Here is a 14,654-nt window from a genome sequence, read left to right as displayed (position 1 = left end):
CTGCTTGGGAAATCTGGTAGGATAGTTGTGGTTATGCTAATTGGTTGCCCACTGTGATTCTGGGTGGGGAAACATAGATCTGGATTTGAGTCTCTACCCCATCCTGTAGATATTTCCTTTGAATAAAGGTGTCATTTCTCTTCGTCCTCCTGTGTATTTGTTTCAGTTATCTTCTATACTATATTGTATAATTTCTTTCTATGCGTGGTGCAAGTATCATTGAGTTACGTTCCTTGGCAGTGACAAATCATGCTATGGTTATTTTTGTCGTTAAGTTTTGCGCACCACTATATTTAAACTCTTACGAAAACAATAATCTTTTTCTTAATAAACCAGTTCATTACTTTTCACTAATATATAACTTTATGTGAACAAATACCACAAACTCTCACATAACTTTTAGTCTCTTCGAAATTAAGGCTGACGAAGTCTAAATGACATTTCGGTAAGAACTGAACCACGATTATTTTATTTTATTAACATAAAGTTACAAATTCGTGATAAAAGTCTCACGAAGAAAACGGACAATGCGTGGTCGTTTTTTTTTCTGAGGGACGATGACGATCGAGGCTTCCAGCTTGTGACTGAGTGTTCGACAGCGTGCCCTGTCTTCGAAGGCGTCACACATTCTCCTTGTGATCAGATGTTACAGGAAAAGAGAGAAATAAAAGGTCTATGCTCATATAAGATACTCGGATTTAATTCAAACCGTAGCAAAAACGTGAATAAAATGTGTCGTTCAGGCATTAGGTCGGCGGTTGCGTAAACTGAGTATCAGAAATAAATCCGTAATGCTGCGGCCGTCAGATATGTATAAATGGTGAGGCTGCTAAGACAGACCTCTCCGAATTAATCCATTAGAAATAAATGTATGGTGGTGCGATTTTCGCTAACGTATAGTGGGCAGTCAAGCAAATTGTTTTACGTATCAGTACGCAAGTAGGTTTAACGTTTATAGCTGCCGAATTATGACATCGACAATGTTTTCCTTTAATGTACATTTCTGTGACATTGGAAAGAACTTTCGAAGTGGATTTTAACGAGATGTGCTTGTCTTGACCACATAGTAACAGGATAAAAGCACCGCATACCACTGTCCAAAAGGCAAATGTAAGACAACACTGCGGTGAAGAAGTATGAATCTTCATAGTTTTTCGTAGTTCGCATCGTAAACAGTCACAGAGAAGGATTTAACAAAGTATAATAAATGAAACGAAATAATATCTTGTCAGAAGTAAATCACTTCACAAAATCCATCATTTTTTAAAAAAAATTAACACACCATTAGCTTTTATATTCAGTCTTTCGTGAATTTTTTCACCAATTTTTGTCAGTACTATCTTTTTAGAGTTGTTGTCTTGCCCATCTCTAGTAGTAGAAATACAATTTCCAAGAATAACTTATACTGAATTTAACACAACGTTAACAAATTATAAATTCGGCTTAAATTACACTGGTTTGCAAATCACAAGAACGAAAATAACTTTCATAGGATGCGTCATTACGAGGTAACGTATCTCTTGGGTCGTACATAAAAATAGAACTGCTACAGTATAGTGCAGAAGGCGACCGGAAGAAATACGCAATGATACGAACAGAAATGACAGTTCTACCCAAAAGCAATAATTACATTGAAGTTACAGAGATTTATAGTGGTCCACTGGACATTAAAAAAGGTGGGAATAGTTCTTAATACGGTGTGTGATAACCACGGATGGCAATGCGTGCTCTGCAAAGTGCTCCCATGCTGGGCACAAAGCTGGTAAGGAGTTCCTGTGGTACGGCGTTGTATTCTTCTACCAGCGTGATTGACAACTGCTGGAGGGTCGTTGGTGCATGTGGATGTGGTGCAGTGCGTCTCCCCGAAGCAGCGCACACGTGCTCCATGGGATTTATGTCGGGGAACGGACAGGCCAGTCCATACGCTGAATATCCTCTCATTCGAAGAGTTCAAATGGCTCTAAGTACTATGGGACTTAATATCTGTGGTCGTCAGTCCCCTAGACTTAGAACTACTTAAACCAAATTAACCTAAGGACATCACACACATCCATGCCCGAGGCAGGATTCGAACCTGCGACCGTATCAGCAGCGTGGTTTTGGAATGAAGCGCCTAGAACCGCTCGGCCACAGCGCCGGCTTCGAATAGTTCCTCCACCTGTGCTGTTCGATGTGGCTACACATTCTTATCCACAAAAGTAGTGGGCGAATACACGTGGGGAAGGAGTATAGTGTGACAACAACGTTGACCAGTGAATTTACCGTGTTTGGAGGTCAGTACGCCCTTGCAACATTATGCCGCGCCACACTATAGCACAAAAACGATCATGTTGCACAACGTCCCAGGGTGCATTAGGTTTTTCCATTTTCCACCTCTAGCCATGGTCCGCCTTCTTAGGTGCGTGGTAACGTGCTCGCCTCCCGTGCAAGTGGGGCACGGGTTCCATTCCCGGCCGGGCTGGAAATTTTCTCCGCTCGTAGACTGGGTGTTGTGTTGTCCCCATCATCATTTCCTCCTCATCACCGGCGCAGTAGCTGCCCGATGTGACGTCGAATGTAATAAACCTTGCACTTGGCGGCCGAACTTCCCCGAATAGGGGCCTCCCGACCAACGATGCCATACGCTCATTTCCATTTACCTCTCGTCATATGAGGGGACATCGAGAATCGTTACTCAGATGGAATCTTCCCTCGTCCAAGTACAACACTCGACCCCATTCATCGTTGGTCCAGTCCGTATCCTCTTGTCACCATAGCATGTGGTGCACCGAAGGTCGGGTGTCAACGGAATGCAACGTTCTGCTCGTCGGGGAAAGAGACCACCGACCCATGCAGTCGCCGTGCCGCTGTGGAGCACGAGAAAACGCGCCTTTCAGACTTCTTAAATGTGGCTGCAATTGCACCCCATGTTTGACGTGCGCCCCTTCTTGTCTGTTGCACAACGTACTGGTCTGAAACTTCCTGGCAGATTAAAACTGTGTGCCGGACCGAGACTGGAACTCGGGACCTTTGCCTTTCGCGGGCAAGTGCTCTACCAAGCACGACTCACAACCCGTCCTCACAGCTTCAATACTGCCAATACCTCGTCTCCTACCTTTCAAACTTTACAGAAGCTCTCCTCCGACCCTAGCAGAATTAGCACTCCTGGAAGAAAGAATACTGCAGAGACGTGGCTTAGCCACAGCCTGGGGGATGTTTGCAGAATGAGATTTTCACTCTGCAGCGGGTGTGCGCTGATATGAAACTTCCTGGCAGCAGTGCTAGTTCTGATAGGTTCGCAGAAGTACTTCTGTGAAGTTTGATAGGTAGGAGACGAGGTACTGGCAAAATCGAAGCTGTAGGACGGGTCGTGAGTTGTGCTTGGGTAGCTCAGTTGGTAGAGCACATGCCCCCGAAAGACAAAGAACCCGAGTTCGAGTCTCGGTCCGGCACATAGTTTTAATCTGTCGGGAAGTTTCATATCAGCGCACACTCCGCTGCAGAGTGCAAATCTCATTCTGGAATGTACTGGTCTTCTGCTGCTATAGTCGAATGTGGTCGACCACTTCCTCACAACAGTGACTTATTCGTAACGCTCCCGGTGCACATGAAACAGTGCTGTGTGCGACACAAAACTCATGGGCTAAACTCGTCACACTTCGTGGCTCTTCCAGGTTCACCATGATTCTTCCCCACTTCAAGTCATCTAAACGAAGTCTCCGGGCCCTCTTCTGACAAACAACGCCACCACAGTGCACTGTAACCGCTCGCTTTTTGGGACGCATTGTATTTTCCCGTTTCTTCTACTGCCTCTTCTTACGGAGGCAGCCAAGTCTCGCAGGCCTCATGTCTTGTGACGTTCAAATTTCTGTGCACGAGTGGGAGGCTTCTGACAACATACTCCCACACTTTTATTCGTCTCCATCCAGTAGTGATTATATTACGTCGTTTTATCGGTCTCGACCTCAATTTTTGCAGAGCAGTAAGTTTACAATTATATTTTGCCAGTCTTATTACCTGTCGCCAACTGTACGTCTATGACACCACGTTAAATCGGATTTCGAGGCCACTTTGAAATATGCGACACTGGCTAGATTTCTCCAGATTCACATACGCGATTCACGTATTTTACTACACTTCATTTAAATAAATTGTTTATATGATTGCGTGGTGTGTGACCTTTCGGACATGTCCAAAAGAATAGACACCTCACACAATTCGCAGCTGTGAAACATTATGTGTAAATTAAGTGGGCATCACTAGAATGGCTCTGAGCACTATGGGACTCAACTGCTGAGGTCATTAGTCCCCTAGAACTTAGAACTAGTTAAACCTAACTAACCTAAGGACATCACAAACATCCATGCCCGAGGCAGGATTCGAACCTGCGACCGTAGCGGTCTTGCGGTTCCAGACGGCAGCGCCTTTAACCGCACGGCCACTTCGGCCGGCTTGGGCATCACTACTGTCAGCTGCAGCGGGTCATGACACGGAACCGGCGGAGACGAGGGAAAATGTGTACCGTGTTCGAATCCCGGTTTGGTGCACATTTTCATTCGTCGCCGCTGATTCCGTGTCATATCCCGCTCCACTTGACAGCAGTGATCCCCCTTTAGTTTGCATATGATGACTAAACTGTCTTTGGACCTGTGCACCGCAGTCCTCAATCTATTAACGGTTTTCCAGTCTATACTCATATTGCCAGAAGCTGATTTCCACTGGTCCAAACGAAATTTTTCTGGGAATTGTGGAGTCTTTTGTGCGTTCTTCACGAAGCTCTTCTTGACCGAAGCCGTAAATACTGTAAGTGTGTCTATGAAAGGGATGCTTAATATTGTTAGGCGTTTCGTTAATTCCATAGCTATGCAGATGTTTCTCATGACGCTTGGTGGAAGACTTCCTGCTCCGAAGCAAAGTTTTCCAAGTAAAGTGGATTCGGAACATCCGATGATAATTCACCAAGTTTTGCTTGGTGCAAATGCAACATTCTTCGCATAGGGTGAGTGAGGTCACAGGTGGCAAGCATATTCACCTTTAGCGTAGCACACTGCAACAGCTGAAGTCCGTGTCATTGAAGAACTGACAAGTAAGTTGTTTCTCGTCTTGAGCTTCACCTTTAATTTGTCACAGTGATTCATGAAAGTGAACGATCGACCAAGCGTGATACCTATGTAGGTTGGTGAGTGTGTCTGGAAGGGTGGATACAATTCGCAGATAGAATGTTGTTGGTTGTATCTTTGATGAACTGTATTAAAAATAAAGTTTGGTGAACAAATGATAAAATAAAGGAAAATGGGCTTCTTAACTTCATATAAAGGCCGAAAATTCTATGGGGTCTTCCAAAACAACACCGACAAACTTTAGGGACAAACACTTTCGCACAAACGAGTAAAACTATCTTGTAAATATGGGCTCTAAAATTCATACCTTAGGAGGTATGAGCACTTGTTCATCTTCGATACTATGAAACAGATCTGCAAAGTCTTTGCTTCCCATATTTTGAGAGGGGAAAGTACTGAACAAAACAACAAAAATGCACCAGTAAACATGAGGTCTCAAATACGTACTTTAACAGCTACAAGCACTTCTTCGTCTTCGATAGTATGAAACACATTTCTTCAACTGAAGAAGCACTCATATGCATTTTAGAGCCCATGTTTACTGAACTTTTTTTTCTTGTTTTCGTCTACACTACCTCCCACGAAAATATGAAAAGCGAAGACATTCCAGTAGAAGAGATATGTTTTATATTATCGAAAATGAACAAAGGCTCATAGCTCTTAAGGCATGCGCGTTAGAGTCATTGTTTATTAGACTTTCTTTCTCATTTTGGTTTAAGGAACTTGTCTCTAAGTTTGCCGGTGTTTTTGTTTTTTGGGGACGCCTTGTATATGGAAGAGAATGTTGGACTCTCTCCAAAACAACAAAACAAGAATGAATGGTGTCCTAACGACATTTTTGTGTTCCCTATGCGGCATAACTTTGAGGGACAGAGCGACTAGGAAACAATTGTAATTCGAAGAAATTATACATGAGATGCAAATATACAAGTACCGATGTATGTAAATGTGACCTACATGTTATTGGGGTGCCAGAGAATAGCTTGCCAGTAAAGTGCTGTAGTATTAAAAAAAAAGTTATATAAAGAGACATACAGGCGGCTGAGTGAACAGTTTGCATAATCGGAGAATGAATAATGATAACAATGACGATAGAATAAGTTTCAGTTGGTTCGTAATATTCCAAAATCCCAGGAAGACAGCGTAGCTAATGGCCCTTTCTATACCGATTATTACTCCTGTCAACTGTTAATTCGTACAAAAGACTTGAGGTTTCGTCCTGCAATACTGTGAAGTTATTGTTACCAGCTTCGCGCGCGCCCACCATTCTACAGAGGCCGATATGCAAATGATGTCTGGATCCTTGTCACGAATTTAAATGTAAATTGTGTTGCCGGGCATATGTAAATGCAGACGCGAGGAGCAGCGGCACCAGCATCGACCCGCGGGGGTCACATTCCAGTTCTGCTGCACCGAGCCTCTTGTTTCCCGGAGCCCGCGCTTACAGGAAAAGTCTCACAGACAACATTTATGGGTCGAAGGTAGAGCACCGAATTCTTCTGTTACAAACAATCCACCATCGTGGGAAAATCTTTGAGAGCACGCAGGACGAGTATTCGGGATGAGTGAGGGTCAAAACGCAGTGCGGACGTCCTGTATTAGACAATTAAGTTTTTAAAACTTCCACCTCAGCTGAAAAACAAGTTAATGTACACTATGTGCATTTCAGTGGTACGTATAACGATTCTGGGCATTTCAAACACTCCGCTCATCATCAGATGACGATTCAGAATTCATTGTGATTGTAAGACTTCCCTGAATTTCGACACTTCGGATACGTGATGTTATGCCAATTGTTATGTGTATTCTAACAAACTAACTAACTGTATTCGTGTGATATATGTGAAGGGAGAGATGAAAGCAGCTAGAAGTATTTAATTACACTTTTTTTATGTTTACAAAAAGGCTTCCCCTTCAGAAACTTTTCCTTTATATCTCATTAGTACCAAAGGGTTTCTCCCCTTTGAAGGAAACAGTTTGCAAAGGCGTTCGAAGCTGTCTCTCATGGCTGCTCCAAGGAAAGAAGGTTCAGGATTTTATATTCCGCTGCCGACAAATTTATTAGAATTGAAACACGAATCTGATTGGGGAAAAAACTGGGCTTATTCTCTTCAAACGAGTTATCCAGATGTTTGCCTTAAGCGATTTAGTGAAGTCATAGAAAACCCAAATCTGAAATGGCGGAGGGCGTTTTAGCCTTTGTCCTCCCGAATGCGAGTCCAGTGCCTTAACAAGTAGTGTTCCCAGAGAATTTTACTTCACATTTTACATAAGGGACAGTCAAAGGAAAACGACACAGATGGAAAAAAAGCAAGTGCACTATTTATTATTTCAAAAGTAATCGCCATCTCTGTTAATACACGTATCCCACTGTGAGACAAGACGGTCAATGCCTTCATGGAAAAATGTTTGCGGCTGCCTACAGGACCATGATTTTACCGAGGAGTGCTCCTCTTTGTCCGAAACAAATTGACGGTCAGGAATGTTGTTCTTCAGAGCTCCAAAAATACATAAGTCGCTTGCGGAGACATGCAGATTGTATAGACGATGTGTAATGGCTACCTAGAGAAACATCTGCAGCATATTCGAAACAGTGTTGGCAATGTGCAGAAGTTTCCGTGAGGAGGCCTTACACATCTGCGATTTGCATATTTTTGAAGCCCTGAAGAAAGACATTTGTGGGCATCGATTTGCCTCGGATGCATAGGTTCACGCCTGGATACAATCATGGTTACATAGACAGCCGTAAACATTTTTCTATGAAGGCACTGACTATCTTGTCTTAACGTGGGATAAATGTATAAACAGTTATAGCAGTTACTTTTGAAATAATAAACAATTCACTTGCCGTTCTTCCATTTGTCTTGTTTTCATTTGAGTGCCCCTTATATGTCCTAAAAATTCTATTTCTAATCTCATTTTCATCCTGGGATTGAGGAATGAATCACAAGAGGACATGTGAGGTGAGCAGAGTGAGTATGAAACTGTCCTGAACTTATTTCTGACACACAGGTACCTGACACTGTAATTGCGTCTGAGACGGAACAGAATTGATAGTGTCTTGAAAAGGTGGTTTAAGGACACCATTAACAGAAATAAAACAAGTGCAATGGAATGTAGTGAAATAAAATCAGTCGATGTTGATGTTATTACATTAAGAAAGTAGTTCAATAAAGTAGTAGATGGGTTTTCTGTTTGGGCAGGAAAGTAACTGATGATGGCTGTAGTAAAGTGGATGTAAATTGTACTCTGGCAATAGCAAGAAGAGCAATCTATGCAAATAAAAATAAAGTGTACCTGTGCTCAAACTCTTATACATCCGCAGGTTGTTTTTACCGATTGCTTTGATATTTTGACACGACGTTGCCAGCTGCGCGGGATTAACCGAGCGGTGTAAGGCGGCTGGTCCCGGCGGGGGTTCGAGTCCTCCCTGGGGCATGGGTGTGTATGTTAGTCCTTAGGTTAAGTAGTGTGTAAGCTTAGGGACTGGTGACCGTAGCAGTTAAGTCGCATAAGATTTCACACACATTTGAACATTTGTTTTGAATAAGCGCGTTTTATATAGCTTTTGTAAAAATATGAGTAATATACACGATCAACCAGAACATTAAGACCACCTACGTAATAGCCGGAATATCCCTTTGCCACAGATAACAGCGGCAACGCATCGTGGCCTGGAAGCAGTGAGGCCTTGGTAGGCCGCTGGAGGGAGCTGACACCACATATACTCATACAAGTCACCTAATTCCTGTAAATTCAGGGGAGGGGGTCGATGAGCTCTAACGCAACGTTCTGTCACATGCCAGGGGTGTTAGGGGGGGGGGAGGGGGCAGCGGCACTTCATTTGGAACTCGCCACTGTCTTCCTTCAACCTCTTCGTCACACTCCTGGCCTTGTACATGGCGCATTATCTTGGTGAAAAATGGCACTGGCATCGGGAAACATGATCGTCATGAAGGAGCGTACGTGGTCTGCAACCTGTGTCTTGCAAAAGCTCCACTGGACACATGAATGTCCATGTGAATGTTCTCCAGAGCATAATGGAGCCGCCGCCACCTACTCTCCGTCGCGCAGTGCTGCTGTCAAGGAGCTGTTCCACTGGAAGATGACAGGTTCACGTCCTCCCACTGGTATGACGACGAAAGTATCTGGATTCATCAGACCGTGCAACGCTCTGCCACTGCGCCAACGTCCAGTGCTGATGGTCACGTGTCCATTCCAGTCGCAGCTGCCGATGTCGTGGTGTTAACATTGGCACATGCGTGGGGTGTCGGCTAGCGGAGGCCCATCGTTGGGAGTGTTCGGTGCACTGAGTGTTCAGACACACTTGTACTCTGCCCAGCATTAGAGTCTGATGTTAGTTCCGCCACAAATGGCCCTTGAACCTATCAGTCTGCCCAGCCTACAACGTCCGACATCTGTAATGAGGGGTGGTCCCTCAACCCCCACGACGTCTGGACATGATTTCACGTTGGTTACGCCACATGTTGAAGACACTCACCACAGCATTCCTGGAACACCCAACAAGTCGTCCGGTTTCCCAGTGTTCGTCCCGAGACTCCGAACCATAACATCCTGCCCTCGGTCTAACACAGATAGAATGCGCGCCTTTCCCGTTCTACACACGGACAGCACGCTCACTGATAATACACGCACAGTGCGTGTGTCTGACTAGCAGCCATTCCTCGCCAGGTGACGCTGCTGTTGCCTGGACGGGGTTTTGTCGGTAGCAGGACAGTGGGCACGACATTCTGGCTGATCAGTGTATAAATAAATATGTAATATACGAGGCGCCTTCAATAAGTAAAGCAACACATTTTTTCTTGAAACCAAGTCAGATTACAATACATCAAATTCTTCCTCACTCTTTTGGTTGCAATACTTTTTTCAAATTAATCTCTATTCAGTGCTACGGTCACATTACACGGAGGGCCTAGAAAAATGGCTCTGAGCACTATGGGACTTAACATCTGAGGTCATCAGTCCCCTAGAACTTAGAACTAATTAAACCCAACTAACCTAAGGACATGACACACATCCATGCCCGAGGCAGGATTCGAACCTGCGACCGTAGCGGTCGCGCGGTTCCGGACTGAAGCGCCTAGAACCGCTCGGCCACAACGGCCGGCAAGGGCCTATATGCTTACATGGTACTATTCCCATGGTCGGCATCAGGCCCATCATTACGCTGCATCAATGACCTCTCCATCATCCACGTACTGCCTACCGAGAGGCCTATCTTTTTTTTCTTTCTTTTGCTTGCGCCATAATCCGATAGCGATCGCAGGGTCGGCGTGGTTAAAACGGAATTGGCAATGTTAGTGTCAGGGATGGCCGGATGCCCTTGTTGCCGCCACCCTTTACCCCCAGGACGGCGGTCGCAGGTTCGAATCCTGCCTTGGGCGTGGATGTGTGTAATATCCTTAGGTTAGTTAGGTTTAAGTAGTTCTAAGTTCTAGGGGACTGAGACCTCAGATGTTAAGTCCCATAGTGCTCAGAGCCATTTTTGAACTCCCCCAGGACAGAATCAGTGTACCCCAGCTGTCTGCATCTAGTGTAAATCTTGAAATAGTGCGGACGTGTTTCAAATGTCTGAGACGCGTGTAATTGAGAGGCGGAACATGGGGACCAGCCCGGTATTCACCTAGAGGGATGTGGAAAACCGCCTAAAAACCACATCCAGGCTGGCTGGCACTCCGGCCCTCGTCGTTAATCCGCCGGGCGGATTCGATCCGAGGCCGGCGCGCCTACCCAAATCCAGGAAGCAAAGCGTTAGCGCACCGAGAGGTCTATCCTCCGTTAGGCCAATCATGGAAGGTATGAGAGCCGGGGCTGTAGCTTGGCTGAGGAAGATCAGTCAAATGAAATTTTGTGAGCTCCTATCGAATGCGCAGACGTTGTGTTGTCAAAGAGAAGGAGAAGTTCGTTTGTATTTCTGAGGCGACGGACACGCTGAAGTCGTTTCTTCAGTTTCCTGAGGGTAGCATAATAAGCTTCAGACCTAATCTTGCACCATGAGGGTGGACATCAAACTAAATAACCCCTTTAGAGTCTCAGAAGCCCGTCGCCATGACTTTTCCTGCTGAAAAGAGGTGGTTGTGGCGCCACCCCATGGATTGGCGTTTTCTTCCCGGTTCGAAGTGATGAATCCATGTTTAATCACCTGTGATGATTGAGCCATGCGCGGCTCTTGTTCATTCCGTTTATTGTTTGTCATCTTCTCTTACCGTACTGTGTGTCTGGAGTTCAGTCGGAACGCAGCAGCAGTGAAGTCTGGGACGGAGCGCCAGTGAGGTCCGGACAGCCAGTGCTCGCCGACCGCTGGCGACACACGTGAACTGTCCGACGGAAGGAGAGTGGAGCGGGACGACCGTTGGTTGGTCCTTCGGTTGGTCGTCTCATCGGCCGACGTATATTGGGTCTTTTGACCGTTTCTGGGCGTTGTCACTTGGTCATCGTGCCGGACGTGGATCGGTTCCTTCCTTGTGCAGAGATGTCGTGGCCAGTGGGCAAGAGTTACCTCTGCATGGATGGGTCGAGCCAGTGTGCTCGGGTCGCCGTGTCTCTGAGTTCCGGACGGACATCGAGTTGAGTCGAGTTGGATTTGCAGTCAGCTTCGAATAGCCAAGACTCGACCGACCGTTGCCGACACACGTAGCTTCAGTGGGAACGAACTGGGTTGGTCGATCGGTCGGTCGTCTCATCGGACGACGTGTATTTGGTCGGCCACCGCTTGTGGAAACTCTCTGTGTGTCGAAATGTTGTTCCACAGTGATTGCTTTTACAACTGTTAGAGTTCTTGTGCAAGAGTGTTTACGTGGAACCGTGCGTAGCTTCTGTGATTTCCACTGAGCAGATCAATGCTGTCTGCGTACTGGAGTAATCAGTCGGTCCGTTGGAATAGAGCAGTGAATGTGTCGGGTGGAAGGGAATTGATTAGGCTGTTGGTTGGTTCCTCAGCCGTTCCTGGGTCGTGTTGCCACCCTATCGCTCAGTGTTACGCATGGCTGTCTGTATCACCTAAACTGCGGTTAGAGTTTTCTCCCCAGGCCGACCTTTGGAAAATTTCTGAGCACCACTGTTTGTTGTTTGTGACTGTGATTTTATTTGGTTGCAGGTACTGTGCCAGGCTTTCAGCCGTGTATTAATATTGCCTGTTTTATGTTTAGTATATGGCCTTCAGCCGAACTTCATAACAACTTTAAGATTAGGCCTTCAGCCGTGTTTCATTTAAAATTCTTGTTGCTCTATATTTAGGCTTTCAGTCGAGTTTGTTTCAGATCTGTGGCTTTAATATGTAAATCCTTGTCTGTAAGGTTTCTCTTTAATCATCTTGAGTTCTTGAAACGGCCTTCAGCCGTGTTCTGTAAATTCTTATCTTAAGGTTGTCTTTAATTATTCTTGAGTAATTGTTTGGGCCTTCAGCCGACAAGATACTTCAAGTTTTCTTAAGATGTTTCTCTGTTAGACTGTGTAAAAGCTTATCTTTAAACCCTCTCTTTTATTATGTAAAGAAAATTTTTTATTGGGCTTTCAGCCGAAGAATGAACTTGAATTTTCCTTAATATGGCCTTTAGCCGGAATTTGTAAACGCTTGGCTTTTAAAGAATTTCCTTAGCTGATCTGAAATATTATTTCGGCCTTTAGCCAAGAAGATATTATAATTTTGCTTAAGTAAGACCTTCAGCCGTTACTCTAAATTCTGGTGTTTTAAAAGCAATCATTTAAACTTATTCGGGAGAAGTTACATGGACCCTCAGCCGTGAATTGATCTTTGTTGTTTTAAAGAGAAAACTCTGCATTGGTTTGAGCAATAAAGTTGTGTGTGTTCTTGTATAACTAACGGTAACTGACCTTGGCCCCTTTCCACAACCTGATCCACTCTGTTCTGTGCAACTAGATTTCAATGATGTCCGGCAAAAAATTGCCACGATCAGCCTCGTAGCGTGCAAGCAATTCCGTACTCATGGTCCTTCATTGCTCTTTATGGTCTTCTGTTTCGTGGCATGGAATCCAGCTGGTCCACACTTGTGAGTAACCCAACTGGTGGACGAGTGTTGATTGTGATCCGTCTAGCACCTCGAATGAGAGTGTCCGCACGTTCCAACATTGCAGGAGTCACAGCTGTGTGCGGCTGGCTGGCGCGCGGGAGATCGGACTGGTTTGCGAGGACGGCAGACGCCTCGCCCAATAACTCACCGTGCTTTTGTTCTCTGGCAGGTCTTCGTAGACATTTTGAAAGCGCCTATGAATATCTGCGATGCTCTGGTTTTCCGCTAAAAGAACATCAATACCAGCTGTCTAATTGAAACACCCCTCCATTACAGACGCCATTTTGAAGGCTGCTTATAAGACCGCTACCTATCTGAACTTCATGAAACCATAGGGGCTGAAGCTAGAATATTCCACGAAGTCACACAACAAATTCCTTTTTTTTTTTCACTGAAATTGGCCGAGAAAAGACATGTTCAAATGGTTCTGAGCGCTATGGGACTTAACATCTGAGATCAGAACTTAGAACTACTTAAACCTAACTAACCTAAGGACATCACATACATCCATGCCCGAGGCAGGATTCGAACCTACGACCGTAGCAGCCGCGCGGTTCCAGACTGAAGCGCCTAGAACCACTCGGTCACAGCGGCCGGCCGAAAAGACATGTGTTGCATTACTTATTGAACACCACTCGTATAAGGGGAAACGTTATTACCAAAAATCTCGAAGAATTCTTGACCAATTTTTTTCAGATTTTCGTCGAATACTCTAACGAACCTCCGAACGGACATAGGCCACATGTTTTTCTAACGTATATATATACACTCCTGGAAATTGAAATAAGAACACCGTGAATTCATTGTCCCAGGAAGGGGAAACTTTATTGACACATTCCTGGGGTCAGATACATTACATGATCACACTGACAGAACCACAGGCACATAGACACAGGCAACAGAGCATGCACAATGTCGGCACTAGTACAGTGTATATCCACCTTTCGCAGCAATGCAGGCTGCTATTCTCCCATGGAGACGATCGTAGAGATGCTGAATGTAGTCCTGTGGAACGGCTTGCCATGCCATTTCCACCTGGCGCCTCAGTTGGACCAGCGTTCGTGCTGGACGTGCAGACCGCGTGAGACGACGCTTCATCCAGTCCCAAACATGCTCAATGGGGGACAGATCCGGATATCTTGCTGGCCAGGGTAGTTGACTTACACCTTCTAGAGCACGTTGGGTGGCACGGGATACATGCGGACATGCATTGTCCTGTTGGAACAACAAGTTCCCTTGCCGGTCTAGGAATGGTAGAACGATGGGTTCGATGACGGTTTGGATGTACCGTGCACTATTCAGTGTCCCCTCGACGATCACCAGTGGTGTACGGCCAGTGTAGGAGATCGCTCCCCACACCATGATGCCGGGTGTTGGCCCTGTGTGCCTCGGTCGTATGCAGTCCTGATTGTGGCGCTCACCTGCACGGCGCCAAACACTCATACGACCATCATTGGCACCAAGGCAGAAGCGACTCTCATCGCTGAAGACGACACGTCTCCAT

Source organism: Schistocerca piceifrons, chromosome 1, assembly GCF_021461385.2.
Source record: "Schistocerca piceifrons isolate TAMUIC-IGC-003096 chromosome 1, iqSchPice1.1, whole genome shotgun sequence".
Lineage (NCBI taxonomy): Eukaryota > Metazoa > Arthropoda > Insecta > Orthoptera > Acrididae > Schistocerca > Schistocerca piceifrons.
Note: the sequence above shows the minus strand (reverse complement) of the source record.